Here is a 15,584-nt window from a genome sequence, read left to right as displayed (position 1 = left end):
TAAAGAATATTTGCTTGAAAAATTTTGTAATTTGCATCTGGACAACAAATTATTTAGGGCGGTCAAGATAAATGGGACACCCTGCATAAGTTTTTGGCAATAAGGTTTCATGTGAAAACAATGACGAAACTTGCTTTCGGAACGTCTCTCGTATGCACATTTATTTACATACAGGGTCAATTACACCATCGATCTTCGGCAGGTGTTTCTGTATCTCGCTATAGCCTTGTGGGGTTGCAACTTTCCTATAGACAACAGCATCGTCTCCAAAAAGACTCATAGAACTTCCAATGTTATCCACAAGATCACTTATATATTTATTGGAGCCGGCTGTTGTGGCCGAGCGGTTCTAGGCACTTCAGTCGGGAACCACGCGGCTGCTACGGTCGCAGGTTCGAATCCTGCCTCGGGCATGGATGTGTGTGTTGTCCTTAGGTTAGTTAGATTTAAGTAGTTCTAACTCTAGGGGACTGATGACCTGAGATGTTAAGTCCCATAGTGCTTAGAGCCATTTTTTTTATTTATTGTAAACAATATTGACTCTACAGTCCTCACTTTGGGTACTTTCTACATCTCTCGGTTTCATCTTGTTAAGAATAAAGTATTACGTTCTAGCTCTTATAAATTCCTTAATCAGATGAAAAATGTGGTTCGCTACTCTATAAGCTCGTATTTTGTTCACTAAACCACAGTGCTGAACTGTACTAGATGCCTTGTGGAAGTCCATGAACACGGTATCAACCAGGGCGCCTTCGTCTATGTCGCTTTACATTCCATAGACAAACAGAGCGAGCTTTTTCAGGAATCCATCTTTATTTTTAAAGAAGAGATTTTCTTTCTCCTCAGACGTCATAATAGTTGAGTACATAGCATGTTCCTTAATTCTATAACAAATTGACGGTGGCGATATACATCTATAATTACATGAATCAGTTCGACGATCTTTCTTGAAGACTGGAGTGACCTGTGCTTTTTTCTTTTTTTTTTTTTCAAAACGCTTAGGACGTTCGTTATTCCTGTGACCTACGATAGACTACTGCTAGAAGGAGAGCAATTTATTTCTATTAATCCCTGTAGGATCTAACAGATATCTCACCGGGTCCCAATGTCGTTCCACTGCTGGGCGATTTTAGTTTCTTTTCTAATACGAAATCACCTTTTTCAATGTCTGCGATTTCAGTGTTAGAGTGATGTTTGAAAGGAGGAACACTGTAACAATATTTCGTGGTGAAACTATTTTAGAATACTGAATTCAGTATGTCGGCCTTTTCTCTAAAGTCTACGGTTTCGATGCCATTATGGTCACTGGGTTACTGAATAGACGACTGTCATCCGCCTACCGACTTCATTTATTTATTCAGAAGGAACAACACATACAAAAGATATTACAAAAACATTCTCAAGAATAATTGTAATACTAACAATTATAATATAACAATTGACACTAGTAATAATAATAATAATAATAATAATAATAATAATAATAATAATAATAATAATCGGCATTAAAATTATATAGCTTAGTTTATCACATTTGAAGCTATAATCAGTATTATCAGAAGCGGAAGGCATAAACAAAGAAGAGATTGAAACGACAGTGAAGGTGGTTGTTAGGAAAGAAAAGAATTTAAATAAAGAACTTTGCCGACGAGGAGGTGGGATAAGTTGAGGGGAAAGGGGACTGGCGAGAGTGAACTGCAGATGTTACAGATGGCTGTCTATTGTGATAGAAGGCGGGCCATTATCTTTTAGAAGTTTGGCAGGCATTTAGTTTCTCCGGCATTTTGGGGAAGATTGTTCGACAGTCGAGTACCTGATACAGTCAATGATGTAGAGAACAAGAAGTGTTATAGGATGGCACATAGAGGATTTTACTTAGTAGAGAACGAGTACTTCTGCTGTGCTGTTCAGAGAGCAGGGTAAGAGCTGCAGATATATAGGAGAAAGTGCAGTGATTGATACTTCACGTAAGATCCAAACTTCTTAGGATTTCTAGTGAGAAGGATTCTACCATTACACTTCTTACGCTCAATTGGGCTTCGTTCAGCTTTTGCTTGTAAAGTAGACTGTGACTTCGCTTAAATCATGATGAAGCTCTCTTTGCTTGCGAAGCATTTTTCTAATACGGGTATTGTCCAACGGGAAGTGCACTGTCTAAAGACAATGCACAAACCAAAGATTTACTACGCAAGTCCGATACCTAAGGCCATTTGCGAGAATTTGGTTCTGAACTCAACAGATCGGAACAAAATGGTGTTTTGAAACCCATTTCTGCAAGCTACTGAGCCTCTCCTCTAGTTACCACCAGGCAATCAGAGGATAAAATCAGACTTTGTGCATGCTTTAAAGCAACATGTAACTCTCAAACAGTTATTGATTCTTTCCTGTTACCTCGTATTCAGGACTTTAAGGGTCGCCTAGCAAGTGGAACATTCTTTTCCAGAATTGATTTAGCCGATGTTTACCTTTGTCTTCACGGCCGAGTGGGAATGACAGGTCACTAAATATAAGCCCAGGTAGTCAGAACAATAGAACTTTATTAGGTTAATAAACAAATACAATAACAGTCTGCAGGTGCGTAATCTAATGCTGGCTTAGCCAGTCAGAGTACACTGAATATCATAGGAATGTTTGTAGGTAGCCACAGTGAACAACAGAATGAAGTTCTGCAAGACATAGGCTCAGAGACGATGGATGCAGGCCACGTTCTACGAAGTGGCGCAAAGGAACCACTCGGCGGTGGCGGGGCAGTTTGACACATGGTCTTTCACATGCTTCTCGATCTTTAGCTGTTTGGGGGAAGTACGTAGTATGCGGTGTTCCGCGAGGTGACGACTCGGAGCTGGTGTCGTATGTGGTGTGGCTCGAAGGAGCAGGAGAGGCACCCGGCGAGGTCACAGCGGTTCGAAATGGCGCTGGCGAAATGCTCCTCGATCTTGGGCAGCAGACTCTGACTGCCGGGACGGTAAGTCATGTTCTTTAGGTAGGTTGGTATCTCTCAGTGTGTGTGGCAAGAGCAAGACGTTAATGCTTATTTTCCCTCTGTATCAGGTCAGGTATCAAAATATGGATGCGTATACACAAAACGGTTAGCATATACCGAAAGGCGTAGTCCATTTAGTGGTGCAGTTACGACCACTCAGAAAACATCAGTTCTTAAGTCTGTGTCGTGTTTGTGGGAAGACTGTCCGACAACCAACACACTGATGTGTGTACATATTAAGGTATCACATATGAAAACATCTACAGTAATACCAGTTAGCCCCCATTCCTATGGCTATTCAAGCGCATTTTCTGTGGTGTCTGCAGTTCCGTTTTTGCAACGTGTAGCTAGAGTCAACCCACACAACTAACGCTCATCACGTCTTTCATACGACGCACAGTAGCGACGGAAAGTGACGGTTTGTTTCACATTATAAACAAAATTATTTGTAAAGTTTAATTTTATGTGCACATTCGATAGAGCGCTCCAAAATTAGTCTAGTGCGTTATTCGTTTATCTATATTTATTAAGAGAATCAGTAAAACACGAAGAATAATCAATAGAAAGCGACTGAGAAGCTCTTCTTCATGGCGGTTGCAGTCAACGCGGACCAGAGCGCTGCTGTTGCTGCTGGTGTGCTGATTATTCCTCGCGTTTTATTGTCCTTGTTAATACAAACCGATAACAGGACTATCGCACTAGACTAATTTGGGACCGCCCTGTAGAATGGGCACGTAAAATTACACTTTAAAAATCATTTTGTTTGTGATGGAAAAAAAACAGATGCTTTCCGTCGCCATCGGGCGTCGTATGAGGACGTGACGAGCAGTGTTTGCTTGGGCTGACTTCAGCTACACGTTGCAAAGAAAAAATTACAAAAATCTTCCGCAATACCAGAGAAAATGCGCCTGTCGTTTTTTACGAGGGACCACCCTGTGTGCGTGTGTGTGTGTGTGTGTGTGTGTGTGTGTGTGTGTGTGTGTGTGTGTGTGTGTGCGTGTGTCCAAAATCTCTGTGATGAAGTTTTCTACTCACCGCTAATTGTAATCATTCTAGTAGTTCGATTGCGTAAGTGGATTTTCTTGTAGAATTTGCATGTCAGTGTTGGTAACGTTAGAGTATGTTTTGTAGGAAACGTGAAGATAAGTGACTAACAGCCGAAAACAGGTGTTTAGTATTACTAGACCAGTGAGACAGAGTACTACTTACTGCAACTTGAATTTTCTTCTGTTTCCCTACATCTCTTCGGTGATGCCACTGCTCCTTTCCCGGCCTGTCCACGCCCAGCTGAACTTACAATCTGCCTCTAACGATATCAACATCGGTGGGACCATAAACTTTAACCCCTCTTCCTTTAAGCGCAAGTAATGGTCTCACAGTGTACCCACAGTAGCACTTTGCACGTTGACATTGTTTTAGCACTTCAATCCTGTGAAACGGAAAGCGAATGTCTTCTCCCTGATGACACAATATGCAGGCAAAATGACTCTTTGGAGTAAATTAGACTGGTTTACGAGTTCTCGTCCACCTTATCGCGTCAGATCATCTTTCATATATAGGTATCAACAAAATGTCAGTACGTCAAATAGATAAAATTTCTTTTATTGTGGGTCAGAAGTAGCCGCTGTCATTTTAAGCCTCTGAGATGAAATAATCGAGTGACACGATCTCCGCATAACATCTGAAGAAACCGGTCTAGCCCCTTTTTTTATCCTAAGCTTCGCTGGTTCCAGTTCGTGGCCGGAGGAGTATTAACAGAAGCTACCTGCACGACAGCTAGCGGATGAGTAATTATGTTCTTTATGCATATCACGCAATGACGACAGATCATGTTATGCCAGTGCAACTCTGAATATAGCTGCATATATGATTACGTTTGTTTTCACTTGCTCCGCTGGCTTCTCTGCTAAAATGTGCAGTCCCCGCCCTACTGCAACTTGGAAAATAATCTTTAAAAATGTTCCTCGTGATTCAAACTACTTAAATTAGGGCTGTCACTTCAAAGAAAGTTCGTTTTATGTTTATCTTTGAAACATCACGTAGAACAAGCAATCTTCACATAGTACTTAACGCAAAGGTAAGGGTAACTGCGGGAGAAGGTAATTGAATCTCACCAGTAAAGTTCAGATTCGCACACCCTACGGTGCTGCTGCGATTAAAAGTTATCATATTAATTTGACTGACTCAGTCATCAAAAACTCCACTCGACACGCGGATTTACTCGGACGGAAAAGATGCCTACGTCATGGGCATAAATTAAACGCAGTCATCGTTAAGTACATTGTCAAGTCCCTCTAGCAATTCATCCGCGAAAAATCTGAATTCGAGACGAACGGACAACGAAAATTTTCCAGCTCAGACGCCGCAGGAAATTACTTTGTATGTACATTCTGCAGAATATTTCAGTTCGAGCGAGGTGACGCAATGTATAGCACAATGCACTCGCAATCTGGAGGACGACGGTTGAAATCCGCGTCCGGTCATCCACATTTAGGTTTCCCACAGTTCCCCTAAACTGCTCCAGGCAAATGCTGAGATGGATCCTTCGTAAAGGCACGGCCGATTTCCTTCCTCATCCTTGACACAGTCTGAGCTTGTGTTCCGCCTCTAATGACCTCGATATCGATGGGATATTAATCCACGACAAACGGACACGGGTATCACCTCATGTTACTGCGATCTGCTCTAGATAGGGCTGTGTTTCCCCATTTAACTACCCTCACTTAAAAAATACGATCTTCACAGCCGCGACTGGAAACTAATCTTCTTGTCAATCTGATGAAAATTTTTGTCCTCTGTATTCATTGCAAGGGCAATTATTGTCGCTCACAACAGCGTAGCTTAGCGGTTTCCTATAGCACGATAGTGAACCATTATTGGCAGTTGGACTGTTTGCCTAAACCTGTCTAGTGTTGCACTAAAAGTAAGTGCTCCACGCATTGCTGTCTCTATTGATCTGGTTGTCTTCATATATGAACAGGTCGATTTCGTCCTTTGGGACTGTGTTCTAAATGTGTCTGTTGAAATTCGAGTGGCCGGCGGCCTAATCAATAGAGACAGTGACTTCACTTACAGTAAAGCGTGAGACATAGCGCTCAGCCAACTGAAGTCAAAACGTTGGCCAAGAACCATTTCTTCGTCTGACGGAGGCGGCAAAAGCACGAGGGACTGAGTTCGCGCCCAGCACTCGGCGATAGCGTCCTCCCGCCACTCGATTAGATGCGTCTTGCTGCTGCACGCTGCTGAACACCCGAAAGAGCTGCAAATGTGTAAATGTTGCCCTCAAGTGCCGTTATTTAGTATTAATTATACTTCACAAATATGTGGCTAGCACAATCACTAAAATCTGTTATACAGACTAAGTAGCACGTTGGTAGGAAGACATTTCCTGACTCCATAACGTACACTAGCTGTTCCACTTGAATTTACACTTCTTCGACAGACAATAATGATGAGAACATCTGAGACTCTACTTGTAACCGTTTGATAGCTTCTTCCTAGATGGAGTGTCAAAGCCTTTAAGTGAATGGATGGGAGTGTCTCCAACTTGTACCATGTCGGTGGTAAAATTAACCCAGTCGCATCAAATTGCGAGCTGTGGCCACAGAGTAAAAAAAAGTGAAAGTTCTTGGTAGTGTAAAATGTGTGGAGGTTCTCTACATACAGAAGACTGCTCTGACGTCTACCACACCCAACAACCATACTGGCTTATACATAAAACAATTATATTACCTGATATGTATTAAACCGGTTTAACAGCGGCCAGTAGGGTATTTGAATACAGTGTCATGAGGTTAACCTTTTCGTAACCAAACCGTGAAAAACTTTCCCGAAGGACTTAATATATTACGGGGAATATTACCAAAGCACCTAAAACCAGATTAGTGCATTGTAATACATATATTTGTCTTAACTTAAGTACAAGACACAAGTGGGACTCCTGATTACCGCCAGGATACGTTCATCGTGTCTGATCGGGTTATTTACTTATTGCATTAGTAATATCATTTTTCATTAACCAAACCAATACGAAACCGTATTATAGATATCAAAGCACAATAATATCCTTCCACGGTAGCAACGCTCGTTAAACCTTATGATGATATGAAGAACACAGCGGTACGACAGTCTGTCACTTTCTTCCGTCCGCTGTGGTCAGAGATATTTAACTGTCACAGCCCAAGAGTTTCCCGTGTTACAGCAGGGGTACACAAACATCCCGACAGTGTGCCGGTCCATAAATTCCACTCCATAATGTTGATCATTCTAGGAAGTGACCGGGACTTTAAAGTCCGTCGGGCAGGATAGGGTTAATAACAATTTCTGGTTTCAGCCCTGATTGCCCAAAGCAATCGAATTACTCGTAATGTCAACCGCCATAAAGTGCCGCCATTTGAACGCGGCGAGAGCAACTCCTCCGGGCATGAGCGTTTTAGCAGCCTACTGGATGCTACAAGCCTCCTTCGACATCGCCATGTGCTAAGAAGTCACTGAAATCACCTCCCTTTGTCACCTCGACCGAACTCTCGTGAGTGCGATATCTCTCCCGTTTATCCGAACAGCTTTTTCGCAACAGTATCTACTGTGTAAAGGTTTAATTTAGCTTCTAGAGTAACGGAACATTTCTGCCCTCTGTAAGCGCAATCTGTTTAGCAATTTCCAAGTATTGCCTCTTTCCCTTTAAGTTTCAGTGTTTTGGTCATGACTGTCTGGAGTAAGTTCTTGGCTGCAACTGTCATTTTGTGAAGGCTGTTCTCGGCAATGTGAAACACTTGGTTCTAATACAGGGTGAGAAAAATAAAATTGATCGGCAAAATGTTAGAAACACTGACTAGGAATCGACCGTTTTTAACGAACAAGGTATATGTTGATCAGAGAAAATGCTGGGAACCGTGATTTCGATGCACCAGTCGATTGCTGTCACACGTCTGCGCATGGTATGTACCGAGTACTTCGCTGTGTCATTACATCTGAGTGAGCAGGCGTGTTAAGTGCGCAGCTGAATGCAACACAATATGGGGCTCACGACAAAACAGTGCTTGTTCTTTTGTCGAGTGTTATGCGAAGCACAATTCGTGGACAACGAGTGGGGCACCATTTGTGCAAAAGTTTGAGACTGAGTGTGTTTCGGCAAAAGCTTCATCGAAGTCTGCAATGCAAAAGTTAGTGGCAAAATGGCGTCAGGCGGTGGCCATTTCCAGCATCTTCTGTAATGTTGATTAACAAGGGTCTGTCCAGTCTTGTTGTGTCGGACAAAAATACACTCGCCGAGTTCTTTGGTTTGCCACAGGAGGAGATTGACTGGAACTATAACCCACAAAATATTAGTTCACTTTATTGCAATATAAATATGAAGATTTACTTAACTTGCTACAATCCATTTCCAGAGGAATGTTCTGAGTGATTGCAACTAAAGTATCACTTCATACAGACAAAATTTACAAGACTCTTCCCCTGAAGAATAATTGACGTAATTCCACATTAGAGTTCTGTCTAACACATTTAATACACTGGCGGCCTATCTAAGACGATGCTGTTGTCTTCATCGGTGACTGAAAACTGGGGCCGGCCGGGGTTGCCGAGCGGTTCTAGGCGCAACAGTCTGGAACCGCGCGACCGCTATGGTCGCAGGTTCGAATCCTGCCTCGGGCATGGACGTGTGTGATGTCCTTAGGTTAGTTAGGTTTAAGTAGTTCTAAGTTCTAGGGGACTGTTGACCTCAGAAGTTAAGTCCCATTTTTTTGCAAACTGGGTTGAGCGTTCCTCTACTCAGCCGTAACTAGACCATCGATTATGGTGGCTTAGCGAAGCTCTAGGAATCGAGGATACGCCCATCCCAGGCAAATGTTAGTTTTCCCGTAACAAAATTGCGGAAATTTTTTTACTCAGTGGCTCCGTTTTTATTTTATCTCGAAAAGCACGAAAGTAATCACTTTATACAAAATTAAAGTAGACAAAATATCCTAAAAAATCTCTAGTCACGTTCGAGTTTCAGAAGAGCGATATCGGTGCCAGACCACGCTGAAAAGTAGTGATTTTTGGCCCTTCTGTGATAACGTCAAAATTCTCACTCCCATCCCCTACAAATCGAAAAATATACGTGTCATCAAATGGCTCTGAGCACTATGGGACTCAACTGCTGAGGTCATTAGTCCCCTAGAACTTAGAACAAGTTAAATCTAACTAACCTAAGGACATCACAAACATCCATGCCCGAGGCAGGATTCGAACCTGCGACCGTAGCGGTCTTGCGGTTCCAGACTGCAGCGCCTTTAACCGCACGGCCACTTCGGCCGGCTTACGTGTCATCAACAAAGACCCATATACAACGTGGTAGTACATCAAATGTCCTCCATTAGACGTCTGTAACATCCAATTTACTCACAATGGGGGAAGAAACAAAGCGAAAATTACAAAAAAAAAAAAAAAAAATTCTGTGCGTTCAGTAGCTAAACGACACGTCGCACTTGTGCATCTCTCATCGGTGTTATACTTTCGTTGTATTATGCGTAAAAGAGGACGTTTTGATTGAATTGATGAAAACATTAACATATTATGTTTACAACACATTAGGTACATGACACTGAACAGAAAGATAATTGTGAAATGTACATACATCAGGAAACGAGTGAATGTCGAGCCCAAGATTGGGCCATCACCTCTTGTAGGTTCTCGATCTGGAAAAGAAAGAAGGCATTTAGTGAGAGAACATGGATACAAGGAACAGATGAGCTGCGTAGTGAACTATCGATGTATGAATAAATACCTGTACTGATTAGTAAAGATGCATAATGCTGCAAAATAATACATGAATTAATACTTTCTGTTGCCTCAGCTGCTTTTCTACATGAAAATCGTCGTCGATGCTGGAGCACGACCCTTCACATTGTTGGCCCAGTTTCGTGCAGAGTTCTGCTCCTCTAGAGCAGGGCCGCCCAAGGTGCATGCACCGGTGTGTCGCACAGTGCAGAGCGCAGAAGACGGCTGCGCTATGTTGACGACGGTGCAGACCCCCCACTCCTCGGCTTTGCGCAACAGCGCTGCCTCTCACTTCCTTAGCTTGTGTCGCTCGCGCCGCCTGTCCCGACCTGTTTCAAAGCTTATACCCTGTTGTCTTCGTCATTGGCAAATACTAATGTACACTAGGTGGAGAGCTTAGTTTAGTGTACCGGTACAAAAGAGATTTATATAATAACTGTAATGGTAACAATTTTAAATTTGGTTTCAACAAAAATGTATCTTCCTATGTGCTCTTCATTTTATTTGCAATTATGCTACTAAGATCTGGAACAAAAGATTGGCTGACAGCAATTCTGAGAGAATTTTTAAAATTGCAATTAGAATTACTCGCACGCAATCTAGTTTTTGTACAAGACAAAACAGAAAAAAAACCTTTCACGTACACAAGTGGAACCGACCATAGAAATAATCTTCGCTGCTTCTCTGTGTAACTTGGGAAATTCTTCCTTCGGCAAATTCTGATAGAATTGGAGCAAACCTTTTGTGTTGTAAAACACATCCTTTCTGTGAACATCGCTTTGCAAATCAATTAGTTCGAAATGTAAATCTGAAGGCGCACTTTCAATATACATCGAAAAAGGTTCCACAAAAACATCGAGAATTGGCTGCAGGTAGGTAATTTCCTGAAACAATAACAAAGCCAATGTTAATAAATGAAAGTAATGTAAGCCGTTGTTTCGACGTACTAAAATGCGATAGATTTTAATAAACATGTAATGTGTACTATTGGTTTTAATGTAATGTTACACTTGCATATGTAACGCAATCTCCTTTATTTAGCTGTATGTCATATACCGGCACATTACCTGGAATCGGTCGTTAAACGCATTTTCAAGGGATTGTAGCACCTCGACGTATTTTTCAAAGCGTGCTCCTTCCTTCACAGATGCTGTCAAACAAAAATATAGTACCGTTTTGATTAGAGCGGTTATAAAAATCAGGCTGTATTAATAAAGGTACCATTTATATCTCGCTTACATAGTTCAGGTAAGTGTTGCGTATTTTTCTCTGAAAGGTTGTTTTTAAGGAGCTTCAGTTTATACTGGAAAGCGTTTATTTTGCTGATCATATCGTTGATGAGATTGTTTTCTTTTTGGAGTTTCAGACTAAAATCATTTAGGAGAGCCATAATGTCTGCTAAACATCCTAAATCAGCTACCCATTCAGGGTCATGAAAAAGTGGCTCCGGACGTCATTTGCTCTCCAAAAACTGAGCCACAGTGTGGCGTAGTCGAAAAATTCGGGAAATCACTTTCCCTTTGCTCAGCCAGCGCACCTCAGCGTGGTAGGGAATATCTGGATACTCCTCTTCAAAGGAAATCAAAAATTCTTTGAATTGACGATGAGTGAGTCCATGAGAACGAACGTAGTTCACGATACGCACCACTACCTTCATCACATCTTGAAGACCGATAACTTTCGCACAAAGAGCCTCTTGGTGTGCAAAACAATGAACGGAAGGTAAATTCGGCATGTTAAGTTTTTTCCACAGTAGGCCAATAAACCCTTTTGCTTTACCGCACATTGCTGGTGCCCCGTCTGTGGTTAAGGAAAACAGCTTTTCCCAAGGGAGTCCTATTCCTTCAGCTGCCATTTCAACAGCTGCTAAAATATCCGCCTCTTTAACAGTGTCCTTCAACGAAATCATATCCAGGAGCTCTTTCGTTACATGTAGGTCGTCGTCCACGCCACGCAAAAATATTGCTAACTGAGCCGTGTCGTTAATATCCGTGGACTCATCAAGTGCGATGGAGTACGCTAGGAAGTTTTCAATTTTGGCTGCCAGTTGTTCATGCAAATTCTCAGCAATGTCGTTGATTCTCCGATGTATTGTCATTCTGGAAAGTGGTATTCTGCTGTATGCGGGAGCTAATGTGGGATTCATTGTCTCTACTAGTCCAACATAATGTTGTTTATTAATGGCCCGTCCATAAATGGCCTACCAGCTCTTGCTAAACGTAGAGCAACTTTGTAACTAGCTTTGAGAGTCCTTTCGCAACACCCCTCATCTTCTTCACCCTAAAGCAGAGAAAAATAGATATGGTAGAAATAATTTTTGCGAAAACGAAAACTAAGGAATCTAAACATATGTTACTTCGTTTCGCATGACCTTTAACCAAAATATACATGCTAACGTACTTGCAACAAACCTCGTTTGTAGATACAGTATTCTCTTCTGCAAGAGTTTGCAACTTCCGTAATTCTTCATCTCTGGCATCTCCTGTTATACCACTATACTTTTCTGAATGCAATTTGCTGTAGTGCCTTTCAATAGACGATTTTCTGACACACGTAATTAGTGTACCGCAGATTAGACATTTGGCTTTATCGTCACAACGCACAAAAAAGTAGGAGAGTTCCCATTCCGGTTTAAATTGACTTTCAGCAATTTTCCCTTTTTTTGGAGCAGATGGTTCCATTATTCCGGTAATTGTCTAACGCTTACGTATTCCAATGTTGACTAAGCCGTCTGGCTGCGCATTCGGCAGCGCACAGCGTCGGCCTCACCCAGCAAGCCGAGTTGAGGCGAAGTATGCCGAGTTGAACCGATGCACTGTGCAGGCACTCGCTGCACCTCGCTTTGCACGCGTGCGGTATTCCGTGTTTGTGCGGCCCTGCTCTAGACCCACACCGACCATGGCAGTTTGTCTTACGTCTGCGAGATATAAGCTGAGGGAGCCTCGCTAGAGCCGGGTATTTTCGTGTGGTAATGGGGAGCCAAACAAATCTTTTGCCGTCTTCCACCCCCACCGGTCTGGAACCAAATATGTGATTGATGGGGTCCCTTTGTTGCACAGATTCGTATCGTCCAGTGGGCACACCCTCGAACAAGTTTGCGTCTCATACCTCCATTATGTACAAAATAAGTACATCGACGTGCGAGCCGCACGGGTTAGCCGTGCGATCTGAGGCGTCTTGTCACGGTTCGGGAGGCTCCCCCCGTCGGAGGTTCGAGTCCTCCCTCGGGCATGGGTGTGTGTGTTTCCCTTAGCGTAAGTTAGTTTAAGTTAGATTAAGTAGTGCGTAAGCCTTGGGACCGATGATGTCAGCAGTTTGGTCCCACAGTCCTTACCACAAATTTCCAAATTTCGAAGTGCGACAGTTGTGTTCGATGAGTACTCGGAAGGACAGAAGACCACCAAGTACATGGAGCCCTTGAGGAGGTCGACCAAAAAGCAGTTCGTGGAGATACAAATTGGTAGCACCATGACTTCAACAGTTTCACAAGTACATTTTCTACCGAATGCGAAAAATAAGGATAGAGTAATCACCATGCTGATGTCAAAATGCAATGACAGTGGAGTCGCCTAAAAGCAGGCAGCTGATGATGCTGACACACTGAACGTGTGGACGACAAAATTCCTGGCTTCAGTTCACAAGAGTGTCATAATTGCTCGAGAAGATTTTTACTGTCTGTTCCTAATAATGGGTCTCCATACTTCTCCTAGTGTGCACTGCCTCAAGACGGGAGTGGTAGAATCCCTCAGCTCCTCTACCATTTGTTGTTGTGGTCTTCAGTCCTGAGACTGGTTTGATGTAGCTCTCCATGCTAATCTATCCTGTGCAAGCTCCTTCATCTCCCAGTACCTACTGCAATCTACATCCTTCTGAATCTGCTTAGTGTATTCATCTCTTGGTCTCCCTCTACGATTTTTACCCTCCACGCTGCCCTCCAATACTAAATTTGTGATCCCTTGATGCCTCAGGACATGTCCTACCAACCGATCCCTTCTTCTAGTCAAGTAGTGCCACAAACTTCTCTTCTCCCCAATCCTATTCAATACTTCCTCATTAGTTATGTGATCTACCCATCTAATCTTCAGCATTCTTCTGTAGCACCACATTTCGAAAGCTTCTACTCTCCCAAACTATTTATCGTCCATGTTTCACTTCCATACATGACTACACTCCATACAAATACTTTCAGAAACGACTTCCTGACACTTAAATCTATACTCGATGTTAACAAATTTTTCTTCTTCAGAAACGCTTTCCTTACCATTGCCAGTCTACATTTTATATCCTCTCTACTTGGACCATCATCAGTTATTTTGCTCCCCAAATAGCAAAACTTCTTTACTACTTTAAGTGTCTCATTTCCTAATCTAATTCCCTCAGCATCACCCGACTTAATTCGACTAATTCCATTATCCTCGTTTTGCTTTTGTTGATGTTCATCTTATATCCTCCTTTCAAGACACTGTCCATTCCGTTCAACTGCCCTTCCAAGTCCTTTGCTGTCTCTGACAGAATTACAATCTCATCGGCGAACCTCAAAGTTTTTATTTCTTCTCCATGAATTTTAATGCCTACTCGGAATTTTTTTTGCTTCCTTTACTGCTTGCTCAATATACAGATTGAATAACATCGGGGAGAGGCTACAACCCTGTCTCACTCCCTTCCCAACCACTGCTTCTCTTTCATGCCCCTCGACTCTTATAACTGCCATCTGGTTTCTGTACAAATTGTAAATAGCCTTTCGCTCCCTGTATTTTACCCCTGCCACCTTTAGAATTTGAAAGAGAGTATTCCAGTCAACATTGTCAAAAGCTTTCCGTAAGTCTCCAAATGCTAGAAACGTAGGTTTGCCTTTCCTTAATCTTCCTTCTAAGATAAGTCGTAAGGTCAGTATCACCTCACGTGTTCCAACATTTCTACGGAATCCAAACTGATCTTCCCCGAGGTCGGCTTCTACCAGTTTTTCCATTTGTCTGTAATAATTCGCGTTAGTATTTTGCAGATGTGACTTATTAAACTGATAGTTCGGTAATTTTCACATCTGTCAACACCTGCTTTCTTTGGGATTGGAATTATTATATTCTTCTTGAAGTCTGAGGGTATTTCTCCTGTCTCATACATCTTGCTCACCAGATGGTAGAGTTTTGTCAGGACTGGCTCTCCCAAGGCCGTCAGTAGTTCTAATGGAATATTGTCTACTCCCGGGGCCTTGTTTCGACTCAGGTCTTTCAGTGCTCTGTCAAACTCTTCACGCAGTATCATATCTCCTATTTCATCTTCATCTACATCCTCTTCCATTCCCGTAATATTGTACTCAAGTACATCGCCCTTGTACAGACCCTCTATATACTCCTTCCACCTTTCTGCTTTCCCTTCTTTGCTTAAAACTGGGTTTCCATCTGAGCTCTTGATATTCGTACATGTGGCTCTCTTTTCTCCAAAGGTCTCTTTAATTTTCCTGTAGGCAGTGTCTAACTGACCCCTAGTGAGATAAGCCTCCACATCCTTACATTTGTCCTCTAGCCATCCTTGCTTAGCCATTTGGCACTTCCTGTCGATCTCGTTTTTGAGACGTTTGTATTCCTTTTTGCCTGCTTCATTTACTGCATTTTTATATTTTCTCCTTTCATCAATTAAATTCAATATTTCTTCTGTTACCCAAGGATTTCTACTAGCCCTCGTCTTTCTACCTACTTGATCCTCTGCTGCCTTCACTACTTCATCCCTCAGAGCTACCCATTCTTCTTCTACTGTATTTCTTTCCCCCATTCGTGTCAATTGTTCCTTTATGCTTTCCCTGAAACTCTGTACAACCTCTGGTTTAGTCAGTTTATCCAGGTCC

This window comes from Schistocerca serialis, chromosome 3 (assembly GCF_023864345.2).
Source record: "Schistocerca serialis cubense isolate TAMUIC-IGC-003099 chromosome 3, iqSchSeri2.2, whole genome shotgun sequence".
Taxonomy (NCBI): Eukaryota; Metazoa; Arthropoda; class Insecta; order Orthoptera; family Acrididae; genus Schistocerca; species Schistocerca serialis.
This window is presented reverse-complemented; position numbering follows the sequence as displayed.